The sequence below is a fragment of the Arachis ipaensis genome, chromosome B8, assembly GCF_059453495.1.
Source record: "Arachis ipaensis isolate K30076 ecotype BB chromosome B8, ASM5945349v1, whole genome shotgun sequence".
NCBI classification, from domain to species: Eukaryota; Viridiplantae; Streptophyta; class Magnoliopsida; order Fabales; family Fabaceae; genus Arachis; species Arachis ipaensis.
This window is the reverse complement of record NC_142443.1, coordinates 113551611-113560609: the sequence shown is the minus strand read 5'-3', so window position 1 is coordinate 113560609 and position 8999 is coordinate 113551611. Positions and strand designations below refer to the sequence as shown.

Here is an 8999-nt window from a genome sequence, read left to right as displayed (position 1 = left end):
TTTAAAACTGATTTAGAAATTTAAAATTGAATTTTTTATTTTAATCTAACTTAAGCTGTTTTTTTTAATTTGTATTTTAAATATTAAAAAATATTAAATTTATTTAAATGTCTTTGTTTAAATTTTTTTAATAATATAATAAAAAGTTTATTAAAAAATAGTGTAAAGAATATCTAGCTGAATTTAAAAAATTTGATTTTTTTTTTAGTGTAAAATAGAGAAGATTCTAATAAGAAAGATATGGTTGAGCCTTTCAACGGCATGTCCTAACCCCTAACAAAAGTGTTATCTGTTGCCAACAATTTTGCCCATTTATTATCCCGAGCAATAGAAATTACGTCTATGTATGCAAAATTGCAAACCACCTCATTTTAGAAATGATCAAATTGATACTAAACATAAGGAGTAAACTATTAAAATAGTACTAAAAAAAACGTATTACCGACAAAATAAATTTTAAAAGATATTAATAATAAATAAGTCTTTAAAAAATTTAAAAATATGATAAAAAGAATTAAATATTAAATTTATATTTTAAAAAATAATTTTAGAAATTAAATTTTGATGTAAAATTTTATAATTATTATTAAAAAATAAGATATTTTTATTTTTAAAATTTGATAATTTTTTGTGAATGGTCACATTTTTGTCAAGTGAATTTTTTTTAAAAAAAATTATTGTGAATGACCATATTTTTTTAAAAAATAAAAAAATTAGAGATCAAATTTTGCTTTTTTGTGCACCTTTTAAATATTTATTCAAATATTGCCACAAAATTTAGATTTAATAAATAAGTCGTTTGTTAAATATGAGTTTTTCTTTTTGTTAATTATAAAAACTATAATGTTTATTGGTTCTTTTTATCGTATTTTCAAATAATTCAAAGGTTGTTTTGTTGATAACATTTTTTAAGAACTTTTTTGTCAGTGGCTGAATTTTTCGAATATAGAATTGGTTCATATAGATGAATACAAGTTGTCTGATAAGCATACCAAAATTATTAAGATATTTAAAAAAATACTAGAGAGTCAGTAGAATTTATTATCTTTTGTCAGTAATTAATAATTAATATTTAAAAATATATTATTAAATTATTAGACTAACAGAATTAAATTAATGGCTAAAAATAATAGCCAAAAATAATAAATTTATTCTTTGAACATTTTTCAAACATTTATATAATGGTATGAAATCTTTAATGCATTTGGAACAATTATATATTATTACTTGAATATGTGGGAAATTTGTCAGGAATGATGACCATAAATGCATAGAAAACAACCCAAAATCTGCACTTAAAATTAGGGGTGTGCATGGTCCGGCTTGGCCCGAAGACCCGGTCCGGTCCCGAGCACTTTAGAGGCTAATTTGATGTGATTTCATCGGGTCTAGGGCCGGCTATGGGTCTCAAAAGTAGACCCGGTCATTATTTCGGGTCGGGTCCGGGTCATAGCTCGGGTCACCCGAAATCGGTCCGGTGGCCCGATCATCATACACAATTAATATTTTGTGTTATTAGTGATGGATGATGGCTATTATTATGTGAAATTTAAGTATTGTAAACCTTAATATTTTGTGTTATTAGTCATTATATATAAGACTATAAGTTAATGTTTTATGTTTAAAATGCATAAGACTTTAGACTAATGCATAATTTTGTATTATTTGTATTGATTTAAATATTTGGTGTTATTAGGCAATATTAGTATTGATTATGGTTATACTTTAATTTTAGAGAAGAGTTACTTTTTATTATATTTTTCTAAGTGAATTTTACCATGTCAAATAATGGTTGGAGTCTTGGAAATTTGGATATTTTTACATGCTAACTTACAAAAAGGTATCAAGGTAATATAATGTTAACGGCCCGGTTTTCACCCGGTTTTTATCCGGTATAATCGTGGCCCGAAAGTGTATAGGTTTCATCGGGTTTAGGGTCAGGTTCGGGTCTAACAAATAGACCCGGTATATATTTTGGGCCGGGTCTGGGTCACATCAAACCCGGTTTCACCCGACCCATGCACATCCCTACTTAAAATATGAAACCGAATCAATTATATTGTCTTCTATATTTTTTATTAAGGGAATACTCGTAATGGCATGTACATATTGAAATTATATATAGGATATGGAGACACCCATTGTCAAAAAAAAAAAAAAAAAGACCCATGTGATTTCCCTTTCTCTCGTTATCTCTGTATTATTGCACTATGTATGGGAGAAAGCACCTTTTAAATATGTTATTCTAAGTTTTTCCATTTCAGTACCAACTGTGTTAGTGTTCTTGTCGAGCTTCCACCTTCATTGATTGCATCTTCTGCACTTCCTTTCAATTCTCTCATTCTTTGGCGAATTTCCTTACCTTCATCACCAATCATTAAATTCTTTATAACCTCAGCAACCTCTCCTCTTTCAACTATTCCCATCTCATTAACCTTAGCCCTAATTGCCACTTTCAAACCATTGCAAAATAAAGCAGCATTCATCCTTTGTTCAGCAAAGAGTGGCCATGCAATCATTGGAATTCCATGAGCAACACTTTCAAGAATTGAATTCCATCCACAATGGCATAGGTACCCGCCAATTGCAGCATGACCAAGAATTTTGATCTGGGGTGCCCAGTATGGAACAATAATTCCTTGTTCTTTTGTTCTCTCCGAAAACCCACTTGGTAGATATTTTAAAGGATCCTCACTAAAATTCCCAAAGTCAAAAATAATGTCAAATTTGCTTGGTGGTTTTAGTAGCCACAAGAACTTTTGACCACTAAGTTCTAATCCTAATGCAAGCTCAATGATTTGTTCATGAGAAATTGTCCCACCACTCCCAAATGACACGTACAAAACAGAATTTTCTTGTTGCTTATCCAACCAGTTTAGGCACCCCAGGGTATTATTGTCATTTCCCTCAATCATACTAGACTCATGTTGTACAAATGGTCCAATTGCATGAATAGAAGGTACCATTCCTCTGCTTTCTTGTTCTTGCAATTCTTTTATGGTGCTTGCTTCCAAATCAAAAAATGTATTAACCAATATACCATCAGCTAACGAAAATCTCCTGCTACCTTCAAGAAACTCCTTGTATGTTTCGCTAGTTCGATCGTTGAATGGATCAGGCAGATCCGATCCTTGAATCGGAATGCAACCCGGAATCTTTATAGGCTCTAATAAATCTTTGTACTCAGAAGTTGTTGTCTCATCTAAATTGTCTGAATACAAGCATAGTGCTAGTAACATAGCTGAGGAGGGAAAATATGTATAAGACAACACATTAAGATCTTTGACTAATTCTAAAACTTGGGTTATTATACCATCAGAAATTATGGCAATAAGCCTCGATTTTGAAATTAATTTCTTCACTTCATCGTGGATCAAAGGCAGAGATCCGGTTATCAAAGTGCGAACTAGGAATGCAGGGTGAGTATCTAGTACCTCATCCTCCAAATTTTTTGGCGAAACGAAAATATAGTCTATGGTTGGTGGAAGAGACTGGAGAAGCGCTCTAGTTTTGTTGCATGGAGAACCATTAATAGGAACTAAGCAAGTTACATGAAGATCTTGGTCGAGTCGAATTAATCGTTTCGCAAATTCAAGAATTGAGCGAAGATGACTGTATACAGGGGCTGAAACTAAGGCTAAGCGAATTGTTTTGGACTCCATTACGAGAATAGTGCAATTCTCTAGTTTCAGTTCTTTGTGGTTGTATATACTATCATTTTGAGAAATATTGATTAATTATTTATAGGAAAAACCTCATTTTGTTAATGGAGTATTTTTCTACTGAGAATAATTAAACTGAAGGAACGTGAGATTTAACTTTAGAGGTAATAGAAGTTGTTATGCTAAACCGATAATTATGTAAACAAAGTTACATTATGATTTTGATTCTCATTTAGTTGATGGATGTTACAATATTTTTGTGTTATTTGGAATTTTAAAACTTTTTTACATTATTAATATTATAATGTGCGTTGTAACAATGTTTTAGTAGATATTTATTTATGGAGTTTTTATTGTATATTGATAAGATTATTCAACAATTAATGCATTCATCTTATAATGTGCGTTGTCACAATGTTTTAGTAGATATTTATTCATGGAGTTTTTATTGTATATTGATAAGATTATTCAATAATTAATGCATTCATCTTGTAAAACTATAAACATATTAATTATAACCTCTAAAATATATTTTTAATAAAATGGCAATTATGATTATTATTAAAAAAAATTTAATGACTTATTATTGGAAATTTAACATATTCTATTGGTATATAAGTTATAAAAATTATTACATTCGTTTATAAATTCTAATTAATTAATAGTTTTAAATTTTATTTATTTTAATTATTTATTTAATATTATAATTTATCTCATAAAACTTATCTTATATACTACTTTTTTTTTCATCTATAGCATCATAATTTTAAAAATTAATTACATTATAACATACCATTTAATTAAGATATATATATATATATATTTTTTTTTTGAAACAGAATTAATAATTTTTTTAAAGTGTTATTTCAAATTAATTTGTCAAAAGATATTTCAAAAGAAAAAGGAGATATTGAAAATAAATTTAGATGTATTGAGGTACTGCATAATTTTTTTTAAGATTTTATTGGAGATGTTTATTTTAGGTTATTATTAGTTGAATGTAATTTTAAATTTTCATAGTTAAAATTAAATTTAAAAATAATTTTAAGTAAGTAGTCACAAATCAAGGAGCAGAATAGTATTACATTATCGTCAGATTTGTAACTAGAGTTATTGCTTCTAATATTTAATCCACGAAGTTAGGGTGTAATCGGATTGGCTTGGATTGGATTTGGAAGAAATTGAGAATTGAACTGATTAAATTTGATCGCTTTGAAATAGATCGGATAAATATGTTTTTGTGACTAAATCTGGACCGATCATATAGTTTGCATTGATCTTAATATTGAATTAGAATTAGATTTCTAAAAAAAAAATTTGCAAAGAAGAAAAATAAAAATAAAACAATATATAAATAATAGTTGAAGTTTAATTAAAGTTAGGTAAAAATCATATAAATTGTATATTTTTAATATATAAATTGTATATTTAAATTTTTTAAATTAAAGTTAAATTCATAAATATTTTGAAGTAATTAATGGCATAGAAAATTTTTTTCCTTTTAATATACTTACACAAAATAAATGGTATTTTAGTCTTTTTATTTTAATATATTTAAATAATATTAATACTAGAAGAATATTGTTGTCTTTTTAATTAAATAATTTTAATCTTAATGGATATTTTTTGGTCTTTTAAAATTAACACTAAAAATATGTTTTGATTTTTTTATTTTTTAAACTTTTTATTTTTGTTTCAATTATAATGTTATAATAGTTTTTTTTAAAATGTTTTCTTTTTGGTAATTTTTTAAATGTTATAATAATATAATATGAATAATAATAATAATAAAATATAATAAATCCAAACTGATCTAAAATAAAATATTAATTTTAGTCCAAACAAATTTTAAATAAAAAAACATAAAATAATCATAAATATTAATTTTTTTTTAATTCTTTAAAAGAAGTTTTAATATTCTAAAGTTTTAAGGAGTTCCCTAGTTTACTCTCTAATTAAATGAATATTGAACGGTAGATAATTAAAGGTACGTCTTTGAATTTTAGTTTGAAAATTTGTGACATGTCATTTTTTTAAGATTAGTAACCTGAACAGTGAACATTAGAACATGTAAGTTATGATCAGTTACATATAATTTAAGGTGGATATTACCATAAAGATTTTATTATTGTCTTTATATGAAGATGTTTTTTCGTACCATTAGATGATAAAATGTAGAATTATTCTCTACATACAAGTCATTTACACATACAAGTCTATACAAGTCATTTATATTGTATTGTTTAAGAATTTTTTATGTATGTGTATTGATAAATTCTATATAATTTAAACTTTCCCTCTTCTTCCTTGCATTATAAAAGTAGATTTTATTGAATTAGGATTGACTTGTATAAACTTGTATGCGAAAAAGACTTGTATGTGTAGCAGATCTCTAAAATGTATGGTTTGATTTTGATGTGTTATAAAAATATTATTTTTTTTAAAGTGTGGCTAAACAAACAAAATACACTTTTAACATAAAAATCTTCATAAAAAAATATTTTTAGCATCTTCATTTGAGTAGTTGCCATAATTTAAAGCCTTCGAAAAGGGCAAAAAAGTACATAGAGAGAAAAAGCTTCTTGTAAGTTGTAAGGAAAAGAGAGATTCTCACCTATGCTTAACAATTATAAAAGCATGGTAGTTACTAGTTAGTAGGCACCAGTTTCAATGGTTCGAGAATGTTTGGGGTATTAAATAGTCTTATAATAAAATATATTTTTTAAATTTTTTAATAATTGTAAATAGTTATTATTTAATTTTAAATATAAATTAATATTTTTATATATTATTTAATTATAAATTTTATTTTTTATTTTATAAATTATTATTTTATTATTCATTTATTATGTTTATTGATAATAAAAAACAAAAACAATAACGAATTAGATCTTTCATTAATCGTAATAAATATTTTGACAATCTTAATCAATTAAAATTTTATTCTTAATTCGTTACATCCGTATAGATTTGTGAAATTATGTTTGTTAGATAATCAATCGATTGGATGCACAAAACAATTGATTAAATTTTTTGTTTTTCCAAAATTTAATCGATTAGAATCAATACATAATCAATTGAATTTTGCAAGGTATATGAATTTTTTCTTATTCAATGGATTGTTTATGTTACCCAATCGATTGAAGTCTTCAAAATAATACGAGGTCTCAATCTTATGCAACCCCTTACTAAACCTTATGCTCAACAATGTTAAAAAGAACCCATATTTTCTTACTATGTATAAAGTACCATCCAATTTTCATCTGCAAATTATTGACGACGAAAAAATTGATTATTCAAGCCTCAAAAAAAAAACTGTCTTTCTTTTAATAAGCCTAACCTTAAATCAGGCCTTCGTCATTATGCATGCACAGAATCAAGGCTTTGTCAAGTGAATTATTTGCATACTCAAGGTGGTGGTTGTCCAAGATTTAAATAATACTGGGAAGATTGGCAAGATGTTGCAAATGAATTCCTAGGTGGTGACTCTTTCTGCCTTCCAAAAACAAGCGAGTACTTCTTACGGGCCTTCATCCGCTATGAACCTGCAATGCATGTATTAAATTTCAATTCATTGGGTAACATAAACAATTTCAAAATTCAATCGGTTGTTTTGTGCATCCAATCGATTGATTATCTAACAGACACGATTTCACAAGTCTATATGAATATAACGAATCAAGGATAAAATTATATTGATTAGGATTGCCAAATATTTATTACGATTAATGAAAGATCTAATTCGTTATTGTTTTTATTTTTAATTATTAATAAACATGATAGATGAATGATAAAATAATAATTTATAAAATAAAAAATAGATTTTGGCATTAAATAATATATAAAGAATTAATTTGTAATTAAAATTAAATAAATATTATTTAGCAGTTATTAAAAACCTTAAAAAATATTTTTTGTTATGGAATTATTTAAGGGTCCCAAATTGAATCACGTGCCTAGTTAGTACAATAAAGTAGATTTTCTCAAGTGAAACTACTTTTTTCTTTAACAAAGAGAAAAATAATTATGCAATTTATTCGTAAATTAATCTATTCTATCTATCTTATTATATAAAAATTAAATTTCTATATTTAAAAATAAAATTTATATGATATTTTTTTGAGAATATTTTTTTATTTATTTCTTTTAACTCATTAAATCAAATTAATAATAACTAATTAATAATATCAATTAATTAATTTAAACATATAATTTATATCAATTTATTTTTATTTTGATATAGTATTTTTTAATTTATTTTTTTAATGTTCTGACAATAATTTTTAATATATTTCTTTTAATTTATTAAAGTAAATTAATTATACTAATTATGTGTATTAATTAACTGATTTGATTAATTCATTAGATACTAAAATAATAAATTTACAAATAAAATAGACAACAAAGATATTTTCAATTAAAAAAAATTAGAATCCAGTAATTTTTAGTATTTTTTGTCATTATTTGACCAGTACAAATATTAAATTATCTTTAACCAATAAATTTTACTAATCATGTATGACTTTGAAAAATGTGGGTGCAAGCTCTATTAATTTATGTGTGTAAAATTTTAGTAAATATAGGTACAAATTATATGCTTCTTTATGTGCAAAACGTCTATAAATATGGGTGCAAATTATTGCGATCCAAAAAAAATATTTATTAGCCATGTAGCATTATTTTTTATTTAATAATTAAATTAAATCAAATCAAATTATAGATGGAACTAAATTCAAGTCATATAAATCAAGGACTAAATTAAAATAATTTCCTACTTATTTAAATTGAATGTAATAAATATAAAAAATAAACTTAAAACTAAAAGAAATAAATAAATAAGAATAGATTTGTTATGTAGCGCCTGTAGCTCAGTGGATAGAGCGTCTGTTTCCTAAGCAGAAGGCCGTAGGTTCGACCCCTACCTGGCGCGAATTTGTTTTACCTTTTTATGCTCTAATGCTTTTCTATAAACTGAAGCAACTCCCATCACCAACCAAACTAATAGGTCAATACATTAACTTTTGCATGTTTAGGACATACCCTACTTTGATTTCAAATGGTTATTCATTAGATTAGATATTTTCATATGAGTATACACATGTAGGGCAAGGATATATCGAAGAAGACTATTATATTATCAATACCACTTTTAATTCTTAACAAGTACATACAATTTTTTTATGCACTCGAAAATTACATTGTATATATCCTAAACTTAACTAAAAAAAGAAAAGAAGAAAAAGAAACGTATGAATTTTGCTATCTAAAAGCAATATATTTTTTTATTGATTTGTGCTACAAATAAAATAGAAGTTCACCAACTGCCACAAATTAAAC

The 8999-nt window shown here is 25.5% G+C and overlaps 1 non-coding gene and 1 pseudogene across 1 annotated transcript; one reads left to right on the top strand and one right to left on the bottom strand.

The window, feature by feature from the left end:
- Positions 1 to 2170: 2170 nt before the first annotated feature.
- On the bottom strand, positions 2171 to 3662 carry LOC107612600 (hydroquinone glucosyltransferase pseudogene; annotated as a pseudogene).
- A 4857-nt stretch (positions 3663 to 8519) lies between these two features.
- On the top strand, positions 8520 to 8592 carry TRNAR-CCU (transfer RNA arginine (anticodon CCU)). Its single transcript has one exon. It is a non-coding gene; the product is annotated as a tRNA-Arg (tRNA).
- Positions 8593 to 8999: the final 407 nt, after the last annotated feature.